We start from the raw sequence: 26052 nt of genomic DNA on the forward strand, positions 1-26052 counted from the left end.
ACGAGCCAAAAATTCATCGATTATACATTTTAATAATACATTGATTACAAAATCTTTTGGTACCAAGCAGACACCAGCGTACAAATTTTTTAATACGATTAACATAAAATAAGGATGCGTCGCACAGGGTCCGCATCAAAAAAGTATTAATTTCTAATATTTTAAGACGAGCCAAAAATTCATCGATTATACATTTTAATAGTACATTGATTATAGAATCATTTGGTACCAAACAGACACCAGCGTACAAATTTTTTAACTTGATATACATACAATAAGGTTGCGTCGCATAGAGTCAGCGGTAAAAAAGTATCGACTTCTAATATTTTAAGACGAGCCAAAAATTCATCGATTATACATTTTAATAGTACATTGAATACAGAATCATTTGGTACCAAACAGACACCAGCGTACAAATTTTTTAATACGGTAAACATAAAATAAGTATGCGTCGCATAGGGTCAGCGGTAAAAAAGTATCGATTTCTAATATTTTAAGCCGAGCCAAAAATTCATCGATTATACATTTTAATAGTACACTGATTACAGAAACTTTTGATACCAAGCAGACACCAGCGTACAAATTTTTTAATTCGATAAACATAAAATAAGGATGCGTCGCACAGGGTCCGCGTCAAAAAAGTATCAATTTCTAATATTTTAAGACGAGCCAAAAATTCATCGATTATACATTTTAATAGTACATTGATTACAGAATCTTTTGGTACCATGCAGACACCAGCGTACATATTCTTTAATACGATAAACATAAAATAAGGATGCGTCGCACAGGATCAGCGGTAAAAAGTATCGATTTCCAATATTTTAAGACGAGCCAAAAATTCATCGATTATACATTTTAATAGTACATTGATTACAGAATCATTTGGTACCAAACAGACACCAGCGTACAAATTTTTTAACTTGATATACATATAATAAGGTTGCGTCGCATAGGGTCAGCGGTAAAAAAGTATCGATTTCTAATATTTTAAGACGAGCCAAAAATTCATCGATTATACATTTTAATAGTACATTGATTACAGAATCTTTTGGTACCAAGCAGACAACAGCGTACTAACTTTTTCATTTGCTATACATAAAATAAGGATGCGTCGCACAGGGTCCGCGTCAAAAAAGTATCTATTTCTAATATTTTAAGACGAGCCAAAAATTCATCGATTATACATTTTAATAGTACATGGATTACAGAATCTTTTGGTACCATGCAGACATCAGCGTACAAATTTTTTAATATGATAAACTTAAAATAAGGATACGCCGCACAGGGTCCGCGTCAAAAAAGTATCAATTTCTAATATTTTAAGACGAGCCAAAAATTCATCGATTATACATTTTAATAGTACATTGATTACAGAATCTTTTGGTATCATGCAGACACCAGCGTACATATTTTTTAATACGATAAACATATAATAAGGTTGCGTCGCATAGGGTCAGCGGTAAAAAAGTATCGATTTCTAATATTTTAAGACGAGCCAAAAATTCATCGATTATACATTTTATTAGTACATTGATTACAGAATCATTTGGTACCAAACAGACACCAGCGTACAAATTTTTTAACTTGATATACATATAATAAGGTTGCGTCGCATAGAGTCAGCGGTAAAAAAGTATCGATTTCTAATATTTTAAGACGAGCCAAAAATTCATCGATTATACATTTTAATAGTACATTGATTACAGAATCTTTTGGTACCATGCAGACACCAGCGTACATATTCTTTAATACGATAAACATAAAATAAGGATGCGTCGCACAGGATCAGCGGTAAAAAGTATCGATTTCCAATATTTTAAGACGATCCAAAAATTCATCGATTATACATTTTAATAGTACATTGATTACAGAATCCTTTGGTACCAAGCAGACAACAGCGTACAAACTTTTTCATTTGCTATACATAAAATAAGGATGCGTCGCACAGGGTCCGCGTCAAAAAAGTATCAATTTCTAATATTTTAAGACGAGCCAAAAATTCATCGATTATACATTTTAATAGTACATTGATTACAGAATCATTTGGTACCAAATAGACACCAGCGTACAAATTTTTTAACTTGATATACATATAATAAGGTTGCGTCGCATAGGGTCAGCGGTAAAAAGGTATCGATTTCTAATATTTTAAGACGAGCCAAAAATTCATCGATTATACATTTTAATAGTACATTGATTACAGAATCTTTTGGTACCATGCAGACACCAGCGTACAAATTTTTTAATACGATAAACATAAAATAAGCATGCGTCGCACAGGGTCCGCGTCAAAAAAGTATCAATTTCTAATATTTTAAGACGAGCCAAAAATTCATCGATTATACATTTTAATAGTACATCCATTACAGAATCTTTTGGTACCATGCAGAAATCAGCGTACAAATTTTTTAATACGATAAACATAAAATAATGATGCGTCGCACAGGTTCCGCGTCAAAAAAGTATTAATTTCTAATATTTTAAGCCGAGCCAAAAATTCATCGATTATACATTTTAATAGTACACTGATTACAGAAACTTTTGATACCAAGCAGACACCAGCGTACAAATTTTTTAATTCGATAAACATAAAATAAGGATGCGTCGCACAGAGTCCGCGTCAAAAAAGTATCAATTTCTAATATTTTAAGACGAGCCAAAAATTCATCGATTATACATTTTAATAGTACATTGATTACAGAATCTTTTGGTACCATGCAGACACCAGCGTACATATTCTTTAATACGATAAACATAAAATAAGGATGCGTCGCACAGGATCAGCGGTAAAAAGTATCGATTTCCAATATTTTAAGACGAGCCAAAAATTCATCGATTATACATTTTAATAGTACATTGATTACAGAATCATTTGGTACCAAACAGACACCAGCGTACAAATTTTTTAACTTGATATACATATAATAAGGTTGCGTCGCATAGGGTCAGCGGTAAAAAAGTATCGATTTCTAATATTTTAAGCCGAGCCAAAAATTCATCGATTATACATTTTAATAGTACACTGATTACAGAAACTTTTGATACCAAGCAGACACCAGCGTACAAATTTTTTAATTCGATAAACATAAAATAAGGATGCGTCGCACAGAGTCCGCGTCAAAAAAGTATCAATTTCTAATATTTTAAGACGAGCCAAAAATTCATCGATTATACATTTTAATAGTACATTGATTACAGAATCTTTTGGTACCATGCAGACACCAGCGTACATATTCTTTAATACGATAAACATAAAATAAGGATGCGTCGCACAGGATCAGCGGTAAAAAGTATCGATTTCCAATATTTTAAGACGAGCCAAAAATTCATCGATTATACATTTTAATAGTACATTGATTACAGAATCATTTGGTACCAAACAGACACCAGCGTACAAATTTTTTAACTTGATATACATATAATAAGTTTGCGTCGCATAGGGTCAGCGGTAAAAAAGTATCGATTTCTAATATTTTAAGACGAGCCAAAAATTCATCGATTATACATTTTAATAGTACATTGATTACAGAATCTTTTGGTACCAAGCAGACAACAGCGTACTAACTTTTTCATTTGCTATACATAAAATAAGGATGCGTCGCACAGGGTCCGCGTCAAAAAAGTATCTATTTCTAATATTTTAAGACGAGCCAAAAATTCATCGATTATACATTTTAATAGTACATGGATTACAGAATCTTTTGGTACCATGCAGACATCAGCGTACAAATTTTTTAATATGATAAACTTAAAATAAGGATACGCCGCACAGGGTCCGCGTCAAAAAAGTATGAATTTCTAATATTTTAAGACGAGCCAAAAATTCATCGATTATACATTTTAATAGTACATTGATTACAGAATCTTTTGGTATCATGCAGACACCAGCGTACATATTTTTTAATACGATAAACATATAATAAGGTTGCGTCGCATAGGGTCAGCGGTAAAAAAGTATCGATTTCTAATATTTTAAGACGAGCCAAAAATTCATCGATTATACATTTTATTAGTACATTGATTACAGAATCATTTGGTACCAAACAGACACCAGCGTACAAATTTTTTAACTTGATATACATATAATAAGGTTGCGTCGCATAGAGTCAGCGGTAAAAAGTATCGATTTCTAATATTTTAAGACGAGCCAAAAATTCATCGATTATACATTTTAATAGTACATTGAATACAGAATCATTTGGTACCAAACAGACACCAGCGTACAAATTTTTTAATACGGTAAACATAAAATAAGTATGCGTCGCATAGGGTCAGCGGTAAAAAAGTATCGATTTCTAATATTTTAAGACGAGCCAAAAATTCATCGATTATACATTTTAATAGTACATTGATTACAGAATCCTTTGGTACCAAGCAGACAACAGCGTACAAACTTTTTCATTTGCTATACATAAAATAAGGATGCGTCGCACAGGGTCCGCGTCAAAAAAGTATCAATTTCTAATATTTTAAGACGAGCCAAAAATTCATCGATTATACATTTTAATAGTACATTGATTACAGAATCTGTTGGTACCATGCAGACACCAGCGTACATATTCTTTAATACGATAAACATAAAATAAGGATGCGTCGCACAGGATCAGCGGTAAAAAGTATTGATTTCCAATATTTTAAGACGAGCAAAAAATTCATCGATTATTCATTTTAATAGTACATTGATTACAGAATCTTTTGGTATCATGCAGACACCAGCGTACATATTTTTTAATACGATAAACATATAATAAGGTTGAGTCGCATAGGGTCAGCGGTAAAAAAGTATCGATTTCTAATATTTTAAGACGAGCCAAAAATTCATCGATTATACATTTTATCAGTACATTGATTACAGAATCATTTGGTACCAAACAGACACCAGCGTACAAATTTTTTAACTTGATATACATATAATAAGGTTGCGTCGCATAGAGTCAGCGGTAAAAAAGTATCGATTTCTAATATTTTAAGACTAGCCAAAAATTCATCGATTATACATTTTAATAGTACATTGATAACAGAATCTTTTCGTACCATGCAGACACCAGCGTACAAATTTTTTAATATGATAAACTTAAAATAAGTATACGCCGCACAGGGTCCGCGTCAAAAAAGTATGAATTTCTAATATTTTAAGACGAGCCAAAAATTCATCGATTATACATTTTAATAGTACATGGATTACAGAATCTTTTGGTATCATGCAGACACCAGCGTACATATTTTTTAATACGATAAACATATAATAAGGTTGCGTCGCATAGGGTCAGCGGTAAAAAAGTATCGATTTCTAATATTTTAAGACGAGCCAAAAATTCATCGATTATACATTTTATTAGTACATTTATTACAGAATCATTTGGTACCAAACAGATACCAGCGTACAAATTTTTTAACTTGATATACATATAATAAGGTTGCGTCGCATAGGGTCAGCGGTAAAAAAGTATCGATTTCTAATATTTTAAGACGAGCCAAAAATTCATCGATTATACATTTTAATAGTACATTGATTACAGAATTATTTGGTACCAAACAGACACCAGCGTACAAATGTTTTAACTTGATATACATAGAATAAGATTGCGTCGCATAGGGTCAACTGTAAAAAAGTATCGATTTCTAATATTTTAAGGCGAGCCAAAAATTCATCGTATATATATTTCAATAGTGTATTGTTTGCAGATTATCTTTGTACCATAAGCATATCAGCGTACTACCTTTTTGGTCTAATATACGTTATATAAATCTGCGCCGTATGGGATTTGCGGCTTAAAAATTTTAATTTTCGATATTTCAAAACGTGCAAAAAATTAATCTTATATACATTTTAACAGTACATTGTCTGCATATTATTACGAATTATGCGTGACTGCATGCATATATCGCAGTAATATATGTCGAAACTCATTTCTACTGCGCATTCGGAATTCGAATTACATCAAGATTATCGAAAAGTGTCAGACGAAATATATTTGTGACTCTAATTAAGAAAATAATTTTTGTTTTAAAAATTATATCTACGAAACTTTAATTGTAAATTTGTATTCATGTCTCACTTCTATTCTTAACTTAATAATTATACTTCTTAATTAAATAAATATATTAGAAAATATTAATATTGTAAGGTAATTAAATTTTAAAATAGTAATATGTTATAAAAATTAAAATACCAATATATTGTAAATAATATGTTGTAATATCTTATCCTCGATTAATATTTTTGTTACATAAATCAGCTGATTAAAACGTTAATTTGCTAATTAATTTTTAAAATAAGAATATGTTATAACATTTAAAATAATATGTTTTAAATAATGTAATATATAATTCCTTAAACTCGATTAATATTTATAACAGCTATCAGCTGATTTCTGTCAAAAAATATTAATCGAGTTTAAGGAATTATATATTATTTTAATTTTTATAACATATTTTTTTTTTAAATTTAATTGGCAATGTAATGCTTTAATCATCTGATTTCTGTAAAAAAATATTAATGAAGTTTAAACAAACTTTATATAAATACATCATACTTTTTTAAATAAAATCGAGGAATGGCATAACGCGCGCTTGTGTTATGCTAGTCTTTTTCTAAAAAAGACATATTAAGTCGATTCTCGCAAGTATTGTTGCCTCTTTTCCGCAAAAATATTAATCAAAATTTAAAGTATTGTAACATATTATTTAAAACATGTCATTATTTTATTTAATTTTATTTTGAACTAACTGTCAAACTGCTAACTGCTAACCCTCACGATGACAGCCTCTTCATGCTACAAATATAACACATAAGGCGAAGTTCAAAAATATTAATCAAGTTTAAAGTATTATAACATATTATTTAAAACATATTATTATTTTATTTTATTTTATTTTGGACTAACTGTCAAACTGCTAACTGCTAACCCTCGTGATGACAGCCTTTCGATGCTACGAATATAACACAACGCGAATCGACAGAGAGCCAATCAGCATCGCGGAAAAGCGACAACAATGTCAATAACATGCCTTTTTTAGAAAGGAGATTTAAAGATGAAATTTTGTAGCCGCGAACCCTACACTGCGCAGAGTTATTTTACGTATATTATATAAAATAAGTTGCATTTTCGTATTTATTTAATATAAAGAGCCAATAATTTATCGTTTGTTTTTTTTTATAGTACGTTGTTTGCAGATTATTTTTATACCAAATAGATACGAGCGTGCAAATTTTTTTATTTGATATACATAATAAAAGTTTGCGCCATATAGGATCCGCTGCTACAAAGTATCGATTTTTGATATTCGAAGAACAGCCAAAAATTTATTGCTTATATATTTCGATAGTACATTGTATTTTATATATAAAAGTTATCTGCAAACAATAAAATATATTATTCGAGTTTTAAGTAGTAGACATATTATTTGTAATATTATTTATAACATTTTTAATTTTTATAACATATTTTTATTTTAAAATTTAATTAGCAAATTAACGCCTAAATTATCTGATTTCTGTCAAAAAATGTTAACCAAATTTAAACAAACATTATATGTTGTTCTAGTATGATATTAAAATAATCTGTTAACAATGTATTAACGAAATATACAAGCGATTAATTTTTGGCTTCTTTTAAAATATTAAATATCGATACTTTTTAGCCGCGGACTTCATACAACACTGACTTATATTAGGTATATTGAATAAAAGAATTTGTACGCTGGAATGTTTACGATATAAAAATAATCTGTAATCAATGTAGTATCAAAATATACAAGTGATGAATTTTTGGCTCTTTTTAAAATATTAAATATCGATACTTTTTTGCCGCGGATTCTATACAACGCAGACTTATATTAGGTCTATTGAATAACAAAATTTGTACGCTGGTATGTTTACCATATAAAAATAATCTGCAATCAATGTATTGTCAAAATATATAAGCGATGAATTTTTGGCTCTTTTTAAAATATTAAATATTCTTTTAAAATATCGATACTTTGTAGCTACAAAGTATCGATATTTATTATTTTAAAATTTTAAAAGAAGCCAAAAAATCATCGCTTGTGTATATTAAAGTATATTAATTACAGATTATTTTTATATCATAAACACACGATCGTATAAATTCCTTTATTTAATATACGTAATATAAGTCTTCGTCGTATAAAGTCAGCTACAAAGTATCGATATTTAATATTTTAAAAGGGGCTAAAAATTTATCGTTTGTATACATATTTCGTTAGTACATTGTTTGCAGATTACTTTTATATCACAAACATACCAGCTTACAATTTTATTTATTTAAAATAAACATAATATAAATCTGCATAGTATAGTGTCGTTGGCTGCAAATTGTTGATTTTTAATACTTTGAAAGGAGCCAAAAATTCATCGCTTGTATATTTTGATAGTACATTTTGATTGTAGATTATTTTTATATCGTAAACATACCAGCGTACTAACTTTTCTATTTAATATACCTAATATAATTCTCTAAAGAGGTGGCATACATATATATAGAGGGTTAAAAATGAATGCGTTACTTGTAATACGCTATTGAAATGCTAATATATATTTTACATTTGCGAAAAGTATGAGAATTATTGATTAAAAAATAAGGTGTTAAATTTTCACACGTTGCGCGCTTTGTTAAATTTCTTTGTATAACGATACATGTTGCATTATTATGCAATACAACGCAGTTCCAATACTTTCTCGTTAAGCTACAACTACTCCGGTGAATGTGTTTTGTATCGTCAATAACAACTTTCGTAACTCTACACTATATTGCACGTACATTAATTCGTCAGTAGACATACAGCCGTATGCTTTTGAAGCAGTAGCGTGCGTTTCCTGCGAACACGGGGCAACGTACTGTAAACGCATGGTAAATGGAAGCATATGCTGTGACAAATAAGCTGCAGGTAGATAGGTAGGTAGATAGGTAGACGCGGACAAAGTTATGAAATTTATTTAATTCACTTAACATCATGTCATGCACGACGCTATCTGGACATCTCGACTTCGCCCGAACGGGTATATTTAATCTTGTTACGCCCGAACATATGACTCGCAGAAATTATAATTATCGTAGAGCTAATTAATCTTATAGTAAATAGCACAATTAGCGAATAAAGTTACGATCGATGTAACTTAAATAGTTCCACGCATATTTATATAAGGTACACAAAGAGAATTTTCTCTTAGAATTTACCCTGAAAATCATGGTAATTGTGGAACAATATGGTATGGAAAGAATTTTATGAGAATTTCTCTGATTAATATTTATCACAATAAAAATAATAATATCTATCACAATAAAATATAAAACATGTTTGATTAATTTTACTAAACTGCATAAATAAATATTAATCAGAGAAATTCTCATAAAATTCTTTCCATACCATATTGTTCCACAATTGCCATCATTTTCCGGGTAAATTCTAAGAGAAAATTCTCTCTGTGTACATACAGATATATAGATATACATATCATTTATTTTTAAAATCAAAATAATAGATTAATAATATAATTTAGAATTTATATAATATTATTTTTATAATTTATTTTTAATATTAGGCAACATTTCCTACAAACAATTTTCGCTACAATAATCCGCACGGTTACTTAATTCTTATATAATTTAGAATTTATATAATATTATTTTTATAATTTATATTTAATATTAGACAACATTTCCTACAAACAATTTTTGCTACAATAATTCGCAAGATTACTTAATTCTTATTATTATCAATAATCCATACATATCAAAATGATTGCTATTTATTCAAACAGATATATACATATATACATAGATATATTGCGCGATTTATTCATTTGACACACAGAAATTGAAGTGAGAGAAAAATTAAATTTTAATTTATTGTTAATTTAATAAACTGTTAAATTATTGTGTAATATTTTTCACGGACGATATTAATTTTTTAAATAATTTATTTTTATTTTCAGATAGAAAGAGTAAAATAAAACATATGAATCACCGGATCGAATGATTTAATTTAGATAATGAAAAGTGCAGGAGAAGTGTACTGATTTATATACAGTGTTTGCTGTTATCTAAATAAAATTATATAGATGATCATCTAGATGAAATTTTGGCGTTATCTTATCTTTATATAGATAATTAAAAAATGTATTATCTATATCTGCATCTTAGATAAAAAAAAGTGTTATCTTTACTAAATGATCTAAAATAATATTCAGATAATTTAATTTAGAGTTTCATAGCACATGAAAATATTTTAAGTAGTAGAACTTGAGCAGTAAACGATAAAAGCTTATAAATAAAAAACTATGAATATATTTTTATATCTCTTTTATAATTTCCATTTTTTTTATTTTACATTACATTTTTATTTATTTACATTTTTTAACCGTTTACATAAGCGATTTTAAAAATAATATTATCTGGAAGTTATCTAGATGAATCGTCATATAATTTTATCTTTTATCTAGATATATTTGAAACAAAATCATCTGCATCTTATCTAAGATGAATTTACATATTTTTATCTCATCTTTATCTAGCTAATTTTAAAATCATCTAAGCACAACACTGTTTATATATTATTATTCAATTCAATATGCGCTAAGCAAGATATTCAGCATAGAATTATAAAGCGTTAAATATTCGATATAATATTTTAGCGCGACAATATATCGGCCGGCATATAGCCTTGACGAACGCGTACGCGTGACGTAAGCATTCGCAGTCGTGCGGCGACACTCGAGTCGGTAGGTAGGTGAAGCGTGCTCCGTGTTTCATTCCTTGAGAAACGCGACACTTTACAAACAATTATCAAGTTAGTAACAATTAATTAACTAATTAAATATAGTTTTATCTTTAATTGTCATTATAATTATCATTTCTGAATAGATAGAGTGTAGAATAACATACGAATCATACGAAGCATACATATGACTCGCCGGATCGAGTGATTTAGGTTAGAATTGTAATGTGCATCGATCCATATATTAATAATAATTAATTAAATGCGCGAGAAGCAGCATATTCGGCATAGAATTATAAAGCGTTAAATAGGGTATTCGATATAACATTTCAGAGCGACGATACATCAGCTGGCGCATCGCCTTGAAGTTTGTTTACGACGCGTGTATGTATTCGCGCGTACTTCGTACCACTGTAGGCATTTACACGACGACACTCGAGCTGGCGGGTAGTGGAATGCTTTGTGTGCATTTCTCGAAACGCAATTAATCTCTACGAACAATTAGTGATTATCAGGTAATTAACAATTAATTCACTTTATGATTAAAGATTCATAGACGTATCACAAGGCGGCAGTTATTCGTTGAAACAAATATTTCGTGCAATTTATTTATTCAAAGTAGAAGCGATAGAGAATGAGAATGATAAATTACCGTTTTATCGCGACAAATTTATAACCTAAGTATTTCTTTAACACGATAAGTACATATATGCATTCCTTATATTCGAATATATCTTATTCACATGTGCATTCATATATATATATATATATATTTCTCAAATTTGAATATTTCGCATTGCAGTGACAATTGATTGAATAGTTGATAAAATTTTGATGCAAAAAAGACATTTGGCACATATTATTATATAATTTTACAATATATTATTTCGAAGTTTACAATATATTACAATATATAATTTTACAATTTAATATATATTATTCATATGTAACGAGCGCGTTGAAATTTACGTCGTGTTTGCATAATGAAGTATGTCTGTTTTCAGGTGGTTGTCGCGTCTTCGCCTTATTATATCGGGTGTCGCGTTACTATATCGGTTATGTTTCGGTCGATTGATAAGGACCGGTGGATCATCGTAGTACAGATCGTCCAAATTCGGGAGTCTCGTTCAAAATGTTGCGCGTTTAAACGCGGGAGTGTCGTACAAAGTGTCGCGCGTTTAAGTGCGGGAGTGCCGTATAATAAACTTTTTGCGAGTGAAAATGCTTTTTTCAACGTGCGAATTGACAGACCTTGACAACCTGAGAGGAGGAGCAGGCCTAGGAGGCATCGGGCAATAGCTGAGCAACTCTAGAGTAAGTAATTTATTATATATATATATATATATATATATATATATAATTTTATATATAATAATTATGTATAATAATTACATATATATATATATATATATAAAATAATATATATATATATATGTGTATATTATGTTATATATCATTTTAATCGCGCACTATTTCTTTATTTGATCTTGCGTTTATTTTTTTATTTGATATTATTTTATATTTTTATTTGATTCATGTTTTGAATAACTTAAATAAAAATTAGGAAAAAAGTTGTTTATATATTTAAAAATTTTTTATATATTTTAAAAAGTTAAGCAGAATAGTTTTTTGAAAATTATTATATAATTATTTCATTAAATATCTATTTATAATTGTACGCATCGAATATCTGCATACAATAATATTTTTCAAAAATTTAGTAATTTGGGCGTTGCTATAATTTGGATCTTTTTATATGTTACAGATCAACGTAGCTTCAATGTCATCAACTCCGCTGCTGCGATCGGTGAGTGACAAATTTTTATTTTATGGTAAAAAACACTAAGCACATACAAGTAACATGTCTTAATTTTTCATTTTTTTTTAAATTTCTATTTGTTGCATACAAGAGTTTGAATACTTTTTTGTACTTAGCTTGTTTTTTATCATTTTTATATTATACTCATCTTGTTTTTCTTTGTACTCGATTCTGATGTGCATCTATTGACATAAAAAGACAAGCAGATATTAATATAACATAATAAGAGATCTAAGAGATATGAAATGTAAGGGAATAGTACACTACATATATTTTTCTAATTATGATCTATTATATGTTATGTATCCCAAAATAGTTGTTTTATATATATATATTAGCACATATTATTGTGCTATAATTATTTCATGCGCAATAATTATGCAAATACATTGCAGATTGCGTTATAAATATAAATATTTATAGCTGAATTTTTTGTGATGCCACTTCAGGAATCGGTACATAGTTTTCCATGTTCTTGTATATTATTGCTTGGGCTCGTGAGAAATTCTGTAATTAATTACAAACATAAATTACAAATGCAATTAGATCCTGAATGTCAGAATTATCGAAAGTAGAGTGATTATCAGAGATTATAAATATTGTTCTTTTCGACAAATATTTTGACAAATATCGTGTGTGAGAAGATTCATCTTTAGTAGATATTTATTGTTAGAAAAAGTATTTCAATTTTATTCTGTTAAATCTCTTGTTTATAAATTATAAGTACAATATATTATTTTATTCGAAAATTTTCTAAACATTCCAAAGAATGACGTATTCAAATATAAAATTGAATACCGCGCTTAATAAAAGGAATATTAATTAATTAATGATAATAATTCGAACATGTATATTGTGAAACATAATATTAAGGTATTATAATGCAATATACATATAAATGTTAATTGTTTTAACTAAAACTTATTAATATTTTGAGAGGGATGGAGAGAGAGAAATATCGAAATAGAGATTGTATTTCTCTCAATCATTCTACATTGAACTATTAACTAACTGAAAATTATATTAACCAATTGCAAATGTATCTATGGGCCCAATGTCGATGCTCGATGTGAGTGGATTATAATTATGCTCTTAATTATGCAGTTTGTCCTATGTATAATGTACCGCGTAACAAATAACACGGTGAAAATACTGAATGTTGGCATCGTTTGCATAATAGTCGCGCAGCAATTATAGGGTTAATTTTGCCTAGGCATTTACCGTTAAAGCTTCGAATAGAAGCCCGATTTATTCGTACGCGTTCTCGTTGTATGCAAAATAGAATCACGACAAAGGTACAAGCCGGTGCTTATAAATAAATAAATAAATAAATTTTGCGTGTAACGTTTAGATTAACATAATTATTATAAAGTTGTTTGATATATAGTTATAAGCAGGGCACATATGCTTACACGCGTTAACTTATGAACTCGACTCGACTCGGTTTTTCTTCTCGCGTTTTTTGCAGAGTGTGCACTTGCGTGAATTAGGGAAAAATGAGTAGGAACGCTCTTGACGCGTTTTGTCGTGTAAAAAAAATTAATAAAACTGAAAGCAAACGCCTTTCTCTTTTTCACGTGTGTATTTATATAAATATAATGAGATTAATTTATTATCTAACACGCGATAATTGTACGTCGATCCCGCGACTTATTTGAAACCAACCTCTCTTTCTCGAGCTCGGCGTGACTTGGAATAGGCGTGCTTTCACTTGAAGGAATATGAAAAAATTGCGAAACGAAGATGTAAAAGAGTGGCCAGGATCAGGAGTCTTGAACGTTATTGCAAACCTCCTAGTTGTGTTGTTTCACGAGGCGAATAGCTACTAAGTCACTGTTGACCCATGAACTCGACTACGATGATATACGAGCATAGTTTTCACTTGCAACGCACCCCTCTTCCTCCCTCCTCGCCTTCGTTCGCTCATTCTCATTTCACCACCGTCGGCATCATCCGCGTTAGCATTTACTGTTTTGCTCTGTTTTCTTCTGTGTCCATATATACACATGAAAGTATAGCCGTGGATCCTAATTACCGCATTGTCGGAAAAGAAAATAGGCGGAGTTCTCTGCTCTTTCTCTCTCTGTAGCGTATATGAAAATTCATGGAAATACGCGTTGGTGGCAAGGAAAGTTGAGAAAGAGAGAAAGAGAGAGAGAGAAAGCACATCGTCAGTTCTGCGGCGAGAATAATAACTAATTATCTCGCTTTTGAAAACGCGACATGCGAGTATCGAATTTAATATCCGACTCATAATATGAGCGTCGAGCGCGAAGACAGCTGTTTAACGTAAGTTGTTAAAGAGCTGTTAACACGATGACAGCTCTTTACAGCTAACGTGTCCGCTTAGATGTATTTTTTCTTTCTTTTACCATGCATCATCCCTTTATCACATTGGCAATAAAGTTGTAATAATATTTCCATAATATAATATCTATTAGCGAGATACATTATGAGAGAGGGCTGTTCACTTATTCACTGTATAATCTTATCTGCCGAATGCATTGGCTCGATATTCTCATATAAAGCGTCATGTGTACGCGATATATATGTTCGCGCCTGCAATTTTTCCATGAGAACGACTCCGAGCCCGAGGGAGAAGGAGAAAGTATGGCAATTCGCACGATAAGTATAAGCTTGCGCCGGAGACGCTTTGTCATCGGAGGTGAGTCGGGGGATGGTCTGAGGACGGTAGAAGAATCGTAGCGGGCATTATTTTTCGAATGGTTCTAAAAAGAACTCGAAAGAAATGACAAAGCTGAGGAAGGGAGAGAAAGGAAGGGAAAACGGCGGGCGTTGTTCAGTTTCTCCTTCTCCCTCTCTCTCCGACGTCAACGTTGTTCGGCATTGAACCCCGAGCTGGAGCCGGCAGGGACAGTCACGGGCACGATTGTCTTAGATTTAAATAATCACGAAAAAATGTTAATATCCCCCCAGCCCAAACGTAACTCGATAATAAAACAAAAGGACGGGGGACCGCGGCGTTTCGGAAGGGGGAGGAGAATAAATCGGAAGAGTCGGGACTCGGGCCGTCAATGGAATGAATAGGATGATTGTCTGCCGAATACGAGGCAAGATAATAATGTCGGGCGGAAATTACCTTGGGAAAGAGGACAAATTGAATTAATGCTCGCATAAAGAGAAAGGAGGCGACGAGCGGAGTTACGTTTAGGATACGTCTACTTAAAGGCCGGTTCGTATCGGTTAAATAATCCGTCAACTTTTTCCATCTCGAAACTTTATTTTTTCGATATTCATACCGCGTTCTTATATCCACGAATCGCCTCGTGTCGAATAACGCGGTCCCTTTCTCTCTTTTTTTTTCTTTCTCTAAAGAAGAATTATTAAAACCCTAGGGTACGATTTCGAGGATGTTGAGAATACTCGCGATGGATATTGCAAAGTTTGAAGGTAGATGCATTAATGGCCTTTTCTACAAATTGTTAGCGCATCCCCATACATGTAACAAAAACACATTTATTTCAAAATTAAATTCAAGATTTACATTATTCGTGAATTTGCATTATTTATATTTCGCTCTGATATTTTATGTATTATAGTACAGTATCATTAATTTGTGAATATCTGCAAACAATTAATTTTTAGCGAAAGAGCAGATGTGTAAATTCAAACTTTATATATAAAAAAACTTTATATATGTTAAACATTTTTTTATACAAAAATATAGATATTCACCTCTGAATGAAACATATTCTTATATTTTGCAAATGTTTTTGAAAAAATTTTTCCATATAATATCTTCTATAAAATGTTAAGATTAAGAGCCGGCATCGTAGATATACGCAATTTTACAATTTCGTCGCCCTTTATTCGGCGAATGATTGCGCCTCCCTTTCGATATCGCAATCAGATAAAGAGTTCGCGCGGTAGAAAGCACCCTCGACGAGTGAAGAAAGTGAAAGAACGAAGTGGATAGAGCGTCGTAACGTTGCCGTTTTTCATGAACGAATAATTCAGCCGCACGGCTGAGAGTAGAAGTAGGAGCTTAGCCATCGATTCGCGTCGGTTCGTGTGTTCCGATCGATCCTACTGCGACGTGATTTTCCGACCATCTATATATACATTCGCAATCACATCGAACGTTGCACTTTAATATCAGAAAAATCCGACGGAATTGAACTTCTCACCGCGATATTCGATCTATTCCAAATGCGACCGTTTAACCCGGAAGATCGAATTTCATTACCATATTGTCTTTAAATTTATACGCGTTCCTCGATAATCGCATCTTCAGTCCCGATATCCCATCGGCATCGTCATCTCGATAGAAATTAATTCTTCTGTCAATGAACGGATACCTAAAGCAATTTTAAATGTTAAAAATGTGTCGAAATTTTTCTCCGCTCGAAATAAAATACAGAGGGCCTTTGTATTCAAAAATCTTCTAAAATATGGGAAAGAATGTTCAATACCCAGCAATTGCTATAAAGAAATTGTCACTATCGAAAGTATGCAATTCATAACCGGGTACCTATACATTGATAGGAAGATAAAAAAATTATGCATTGACAGAAGAGTTAAACGCTTATTATGGAACGCAACGATAAACTATGATCATCTCAGATGGCATGTTATAATCGTCTTTTGTCTCGCGTCCTCGTTGCATTATTGTGTGTTTGATGCCTCATATAAGAATGCAATTACCTCCTGTTTTCGGCGCTGGAAACTTTGGTATTCATCGTTTGTACGCTGCTTCCCGCGGGTTTCCATTCTATTCGTCCGCTCTCTGAAAAATAGTTACACAAGTTATTTAATCATACCGTTCGGAGCATATAAGAGACGACGAGAAAATTTCGAGATTGCTAGAAGTGCAATGACTTTACGTTTCGGTACTCTAATCAAAATGACAATGAAATTTTTATCATCCCAGCCACTCCACAAATTTCTATATAATACACGAGAAAGGAGAGACTGTTATTTTCTACACGTGCATTTTTCTTTATTAAGGAAAAATCAATTTGGAATGTGATCAAAGAATACAAAGTTGAAAGGGTACTCTCCACGGTTTTGAAACATTGATTTAAAGATCCGCCGATAGTTTGTAGGAGGAAAATTGATTCGATCTCGACAAATCACGTCGATTCTACCGCTCTGTTTTTTTCTTGCTGGAAAAACATGGGGCTGCACGACTACTCGTTTAAAAAATGCGGAAACGCACCTGGGAACTGACTTACAGACTGCTATCTTCTATGATAACACATTAATCCGATTTTATACAACCGGTCGAGCGACAAGCCGGCACATTTATGATCTCGTGGTTGCACAATTTTTCGCTGCTACACATAGCATCTTTCTTCCCGATTGCTTCGGGCTTTCGAAAAGTATCCGCGTGATAGTGTACATATCAATCACTGATGTATGCCGAGAGTTTTAAAAATAGCGAGTGAATATTGGTGAATATTGATTGTATAAATCATATCAATAGGATTTATCTTTTATACGTTAAACGCGAAGTGACTCTCGTCTAAATAATAATATTTTCTGATTTCATTATTTTGTTTTTTTTTTTTCAAATATATACATTCCACATATTAATCTATGAAATTTTTGTCGCACATTTGTGTCGAAATAATATTAAGACGTATAGATGAAAGATGCAGATGAAAGATGTTCTTGAATGAAAAATTTATCTCTTCTCCAAATTCAAATTTAATTACGTTGATTTTATCCCAACTTTCGCGACGTTCATAAAAGATATCTCACGGTAACCAGCGGAGACTTTCATATAAATTTACCGAAACGAAATATGGCGCGCGGTCATAAAACTGAACTTGAGGCAACGCGAAAGTGTGCAACGTTATCGCGGTGATGCACCTACGGCGCGTCGAACTTTTGGAAAGCAATGAGCCAGTCCCGAACTCTAGACTTTGACGTATTACGATGTTCTTCGGTACGAGAGGGAATGCTTTTCGGAGCAAACTTAAATCTTACGATCGATTGATATCGCAATGTCGGACGATGATCGTATATATAAAACGGCGTGTCAATCTAAAATTATAAAATTGCTTTTTTAAAAATTCTGTTCGAAATATTATTACTTACATATATTGTAGTCAAATCTGCGTTTTATTGATAGCCCAAAAATGTATAATAATTGAGAAAATTAATATAATATATTCAAAATTATACTTTTGAAGAAGGTATATACATAATTCGTTTATTCATCGTCTTTTTACTGCCTAACTTTTTTTATTACGAATGTATTGACAATCCGCGTAAATTAATATTTTGACAAAATTCCATTAAATCGTTCGTAATATTAAGTATACCTTTTCGTACGATATCGGACAATAAAGGATCATCGCGTAATTTATCGCTAAACCGATTAGCCGACATGAAGGCGACGGGGCATCATATCGATCTTCGTAAATTCCTTTTAATGACGAATACGAAAGGACGCATGTGAATCCTATATCGCGACGGATCAATCTGTCGGGAATCGGAGCGGAGATATTCCAAGCGCGTGGATTCTGCTTAATACTGCGCTCTCGTGCGAGATAGATGATCGATAGATTCCGATCTCTCGCGAGTGGCCAAACTCGCGAAAATTTTCGCTTCTTGAAAAAGAGCCGATACAATCGACTCGGTGCTTACATACTCGACCGAAAAAGGCTATTACGTCGGGAGTGAGATCGCGGGCGGGTGGATCAACGAAGACGGACGGGTAATATACTCTCGCGTGTATAAAAGCCGGCAGGGGCACTCAATTTCGGATTTAATACCTCCACTCGCATTCGTACCGCAGCGTTTCATCTCGTCTCTCTCTCTCTCTCATCCCCTTTCCAGCCTCCCTTGCTGATTTACTCCTCCTTTGGCGTGCGGCTCGATGTGCACGAACGAGCGAATCGCGTTTCGCAAGCACGCGCTCTCGCCGCGAATGCGGTTTGACCTATCTACCTGTCGTCGTGGTTGAGTACGATGGAACTGGTTAAGAGTCCGTTGTGGAAGGGATGGTTCGAGAAACCATCAAGAATGATTGATTGGAGAGAGGAATCCAAGAAACAATTAGAAGAATTTCTGTCAGAGAAAAATAGATAGATAGATATAGATAGATAGACAGACAGATAGATAAATAGAAGAGAGAGTGGGAGAGAGAGGCAAAGAATAGCGGTCGTCTTCAAAGAAATGTACATATGTATGTCGGATGAAAATTGAAGTTTTCCAGAGTTAACATGACACGAGTTTACGTCTCTAGCATAAATATTGTATCGCTTACCGGTGTCGTGTGTGGCTCCCTGAAAGATGTTCCCGTCGAGTCGACGCCTCCGCACCGTTCGCTGGAACTTTTTACGATTTGGAGGGTCGTGACAACGACGTCGCGACATATGTCTTTAACACTTCTCTTTCCTCGCTCTATCGCGAAACCCTGGTTTATCCTGGCTGGAAACTTTTCTAGCCACGATGCTTATACCGCGTATGAGACAAACCGCCGGGATGCAAGCAGTTGGACGACTATCGAGACAAGTTGCGCGAGATAGAAAATTCTTATTCGCGAATTGAGTTATAAATGTTTAGTACAGACTGCATTCAACAACTATTTAGATTGTTTTAAACGATTTGATTCAATGACAACTCAAATTCCGCTGTTTCTTTTTCCGCGAGTTCGAGAGAGAGATTTCATCCCCTTCGAATGTTAGATAAAGATCGTTAAGGTGAATGTTCTACGTGTTATTGGAAATAATCATTTATCACGATGATAGCATTGCTTTATTATCAATTTCCGAATGATTTGCTATTTATGTACGTTCGCGGAATATCCATTCATTAACGGAAAATCCACTCATTAACAAATTCATTAACAGAAATCTTTGAGTACAGACGGCTGATGAATGGATCCGAGGTGGACTAAATCGACGCGGAAACGGATTCCATTTGAATTTCGGTCGGATACGTGTTTGTTGCTGTTCGATCGGGATTCGGGAAACGATGAGGTACGGATTACTTTGACAAAGCGCAATGTATTGCGCGCAGCTTAGATATGAATACAATGACAATAATCTCTCGCTGTCGTAATCGCGCGGCGGTTTAATATCAGGTGGAACTAAATTGTCTCTATCGCGCTGTAGTAGATTCGATATTACAGCGCACAATCTCGTATATACTACGTCCACTTGAACGGATATCTATGCGCTTACCTTGATCGTGTTTCTACGTATATGTATAGTGATTACACGATTGCGAGTTCGTTATGTAAATATTAATATTGGCTTTAATGTTACTATACACTTTGCGTTTAAGAAAAATATACGATCAAAATCCGCTTATCGCGTACGGCGTATGTTCAAGTATTAGCGTTACAGCTGCTGCCATAATATCGAATTAATGCCCATCGTAATTGCAGATACATCAAACTGCATTGTCGATACTTTTCTTCCATGGAATTATTAATCACCGGACGCGCACGCATTATTCGCAAATGAAAACTTATCCGTTTAACCATTCATCGTCATAATACCGACGTCGAATGATGGATTGCCTTCATAAAGGCGGATTAATTATAAAACATCGATTTGCATTTGTCCCGGCCGCGTCAATCTTACTCGAAATGCGCAACGTAAAGGTATTAATATATAACATGTAACTGCGTTATTGCACGGGAGGGTTAAATTTGAATTCTTCCACGAGAATGAATAAGGAGGATTTATTGTCGATCGTTACTTAACTCGAAATCTGTTTGAACGACTTTCATTCTTTAAAGCATAAAACGCTCTCAAATTATAGAATACATGTTACTCAATGTTATGTTTCTTCTCGTAGCTAATTTGTCGCTACATAGTTTTTTATAAATTTAATGTAATAATACGGATATTATTTAAATTTTTTATCTTCTTGTGTGCTTTATAAGAGACAAAATTTTCAGATCAAACGTTAATAGAATTACAATTCTAATATGATAATAAAAAGGACTTCTCCTTACTGGAGATTTAAATTTCTCTATAACGAGCTTATAAAAATACTAGTAGTAAACGATAATTAAATTAATTAGAAATCTATGATATATTATGTGTTTACTTTGAAAAATCTCAATCTAAAAGTAATTACAAATTTTTAATATAAAATATAAAATTATCAAAACAAAATTTAATTAAAAACTACATTGAAATAACTGCGCAACGGATGCGTCCCTTTTGGATAGAAACCGTTCTAACGAAAAACATGCTCGACTCAAGATCATTTTTCGTAAGGGCGATGAAAAAAGGGGACGTCACAAATTCCCGATGAAGCAGCAAGCCGGTGTATCTACGATAACACATTCTTGAAGAGTAATCTCTTGCGGCTAAGTAATGGATGCTACGCTGATAAAGTCCCCGCGCTTGCAGCCCCGAGTAACCGCGCATCACCCATTTTACGAGTAGTTCTAACCCTTCCAAATTATACACACACCTAAATGATGGATGGCTTTCCTTAGTCCTTCCGGCCGTATTCACTCATATCGCCATCTTCGAAGCGTCGGTACTTTGCACAAACAGATGTATATACTTGCGAATTTATTTTTCATATTTTCATGCATTATGTAATGCTTGGTAGCTTATGCCGTTTTGAAACGAAATGTTAGTATAATGATTCATAATTAGCTCTTACATTTTTTAAGAATAATAAATGGCTATTATTTAGAAGAATTGTTAGATAAATGTATTATTATTTAATGATTTAATTAGTTGGATGAAAAATGATTTAGTAACGATATTAAAATAAAATGCAATTCAGCTATTGCAATTATATATATCATAAATCAATAATATCCCAGGGCAACAGTCTTTAATTTAATTAAATAATTTGGTTAATTTATTAATCGAATTTCACATGATATTTCTTACCTTTATACCTTATTAATACAGTTGGTGATTGAATTCTTTAGTTAATAGATTGCAATTATTTAATAAATCGTGTTTGGTTTTTTTCGATTATTAAAAGATGTAAATCGCAATCAAGCAATCTAAGTGTTCCTATAAATAAAAATTGTATTTATCGAATTCAAAAACGCGAAACATCACCGAAACTGTGTCATTTTTTTCATATATCTAGTCTCGAGAGCGGGAATAAAAATATACATTGTAGGACGAGCGACAATTATCGTGACAGATTGATGAAACGAAAAAAGCTCAATGATCACGAAAAGGTGTTAGCAATACTAAATGAAAAATTAAAAAAAGAAACTTGACTACGATTTTGTCCTGTAATACAATATTGATCGCGGTCACAGATTGGCACTATACTGAAAATTTAAAGAAACGTGACAAAATTAGTGCGACGAGAAATCATAATGAATATATATATATATATTTAACCCTAAAGGTGAGAATTAATTATTAAGAGAATTAATTAATTATTAAAATAGGAACGAAGTAAAGTCGACCCAACTAGCCAAAATTATATTTATTTAAAAAACACACAACGTTTCGACCATATGGATGTGGTCCTTATCAAGTGTAATACTGAAACAATACAGTTTTAAATCATAAGTGTGAGACGGTTTGATATGTCAAAAGTTAGAGATTTTTTACATACTTCATTAGTAGAGGTGCAGCCAAATTAACGATAACGTCAACTTTTCCATAATATAGTTACAACATATTTAAATAAACATAACATAAATTCAATTTTGTCAAAAACATTTGAAAGAGAGAAAAAGAGAAAACGATCCTATCGTTATGATGATTCGTCAAAAACTAAATATATAAAGCCAAATATTATACGACCTTTATAATTTTATCATAAATGTTATTGAGATTCTCAGTGTCTTTATGTAGGTTAATTGTATTGCTAACTTTTTTGATAAAAAACATCTCTGCGATTTCTCTCTTTCTAACATGTTTTAGTTAGCAATACAATTAACCTACATAAAGACACTGAGAATCTCAATAACATTTATGATAAAATTATAAAGGTCGTATAATATTTGGCTTTATATATTTAGTTTTTGACGAATCATCATAACGATAGGATCGTTTTCTCTTTTTCTCTCTTTCAAATGTTTTTGATAAAATTGAATTTATGTTATGTTTATTTAAATATGTTGTAACTATATTATGGAAAAGTTGACGTTATCGTTAATTTGGCTGCACCTCTACTAATGAAGTATGTAAAAAATCTCTAACTTTTGACATATCAAACCGTCTCACACTTATGATTTAAAACTGTATTGTTTCAGTATTACACTTGATAAGGACCACATCCATATGGTCGAAACGTTGTGTGTTTTTTAAATAAATATAATTTTGGCTAGTTGGGTCGACTTTACTTCGTTCCTATTTTAAAATTTTACTAGCGACTTTTTAAGTATCTAATTATTATTTTAATTAATTATTATCTTTAATCGAAAATGAGCACGTTAGTGACAGGTGTCGATTAATTCGAATTAATATATAATTATTAATATAAAATTATAGTAATACAAAATTCAATATTATTAATTCTATTATCTACTATATCTAAATTCTATTATTTCATCATAACATTTAATAAAGATGTGGAATGCCTGAAGCGTGGACCATTTTGCCGCGATAATCGAGGGAAGTGGTGCGATGTCCGATTACGAAAGGAAGAAGTACCTGCCGTATACTTTCGCCCGTGCAATAAGTATAACGGATCGCTCGGCTGTGTTAAGCGAATGAGCGAGATGATGTCGCGGAATGTGCCGCGCGATGAAAGAACGCGACGCATTACTCATCGTTGTTTTTGCGTGCCGTCCGCGAAAGGAACCGCATCGTCGGTCGGGGGCGTAATTTTTCACATCCCGAGACGCGATGATTAATCCTTGGCGATGCGTTACAAGGACGGCGCCAGGGCACGCGATTTATAATCAGCTTTTCGCGTCCGCCACGCGTAGACACTGAAGTCGCGCTTCTTGCTCACCGATGCGAAACTGAATTAAGTCCTTAAGACCCGAATTAACGGGGCATGCGAAATACGTTGATGTCACGAGCACGTACATACGTACGTACGCATGTACGCATGCACGCACGCACGTAGGTACCTGTCCGCCCGGTGTAGAGAAACGCGTACACGACGTTGGCGTTAAAACGTTAGAATTAACATAGCTCTGGCATTTATGCTACAATGGAATTAATTCCCGAGGATTTGGGGCACGACTAACGAGTTTATACTAAGACCGTGGAAGAACAGAACCGTCGCCGTTAAGGACATTGTCATATGCTCGGCGCTTCCCCCGTAACTCTCTTGCTTCAATGTTTCTTGCATTTTCGTCGAGTACAACTATTTCGTCAACAAAACGATTGTTGAAAAGTATGCATAATCATAAAAAAATGTTTCCTGTCAAGCAGAGTCTTCATTCCAATTAAAAATATCTACGATGATGAGCGTTTGTGAATTTTGCTATAATTAATTCCAATAAGCAAATGAGAATTTTATCGACTCAAATCTCATTTTTACTTCTTGTTAATGCTAAAAGTGAATACATGCGCGTTAATTATTTTCTAAGTATTTAAGAACGAATTCATTTATAATAATATTGAACTTGAATCATATGTTCTCTAAGTCTTTATATTATAGAAAATATTCACGTTAATTTAAATAAATTGAGCTTAAAACTATACAAGGTTGTAAATTCCGTATAAAACACGTCTTTTAATTACGTGTTAATAATTTCATTGAAAAAAGATTTAATATTGATTAATATCATAAACATATTAGGTATATTAAATATATTATAATGGTAAATTGTACTTTTATTATATTAGATTTAAATAGATTGATATTCTTATCAAAACGGTAATCTTGCTCCAATTTTTCTTTCAAATTTGCAATCATATAATAAAATACATAAAATACATTTATCCTAGTTATATATAAATTGGACAGGAGACTCTCTTCTCTTCCGCGCATATTTATCTTGGAGTTAATAAAACATGCAAAAATATTCTCTTTTGTTATCTTTTTCTCTATAGTTTTATGTTTTATTTAAAGTAAGATAAACATGTCTAATCGTGTTAAGTCAAAATCTATATTAATTAATTTATATTAATTTAAAATACGATATCTTATAACTCGGAACTTGTTAAGAATAATCGAATTTAATACGTAAAAATTTCAAATGGAGATCTCGTGCCAATATTAATATCAAATTGTTCAAACTTTCACAGTTTAATCGAGAGTGCTGTCAATGAAAAATTTATGAAAAAGAAATTGAATGAAAAGATTAAATTCCATTCGTTAAATCAACCGACGTGAACGTTAACCAATGAATGAGTTATTAAGAATCTATGTGAAAGAAATTAACATTTATCATAAATAAACTTTTTAATCACACTCTTCTCTCTCTCTCTCTCTCTCTCTCTCTCTCTCTCTCTTTCTTTCTTATTCTTCTTGCACTTTCTCTATTAAATATCCTAATTAAGCATTAAAGTCTTCTAGTAAGTTTACATAAAAAGTGTATTATTTGAAATTAATAAGAAAAAAAATGTTATTTTTGGGATACAATTTATGAAAGCATGACAGTAGTGCAGTTA

General features: G+C 32.2%; 1 protein-coding gene across 2 annotated transcripts in view; it reads left to right on the plus strand.

The window, feature by feature from the left end:
* Positions 1–10728: 10728 nt before the first annotated feature.
* The window catches only part of LOC145937178 (neural cell adhesion molecule 1), a 257834-nt gene continuing 242510 nt past the window's right edge, over positions 10729–26052 (plus strand). For both annotated transcript variants that reach the window (XM_083040092.1, XM_083040093.1), the window contains exons 1-4: positions 10729–10815; positions 11077–11258; positions 11748–12057; positions 12509–12550. The gene's annotated coding sequence lies outside the window, so the exon portion shown is untranslated. The remainder of the gene's footprint in view (positions 10816–11076; positions 11259–11747; positions 12058–12508; positions 12551–26052) is intronic.

This window comes from Prenolepis imparis, unplaced genomic scaffold, assembly GCF_030444845.1.
Source record: "Prenolepis imparis isolate NDT839.2.m4 unplaced genomic scaffold, iyPreImpa1.0 SCAF_6, whole genome shotgun sequence".
Taxonomy (NCBI): Eukaryota; Metazoa; Arthropoda; class Insecta; order Hymenoptera; family Formicidae; genus Prenolepis; species Prenolepis imparis.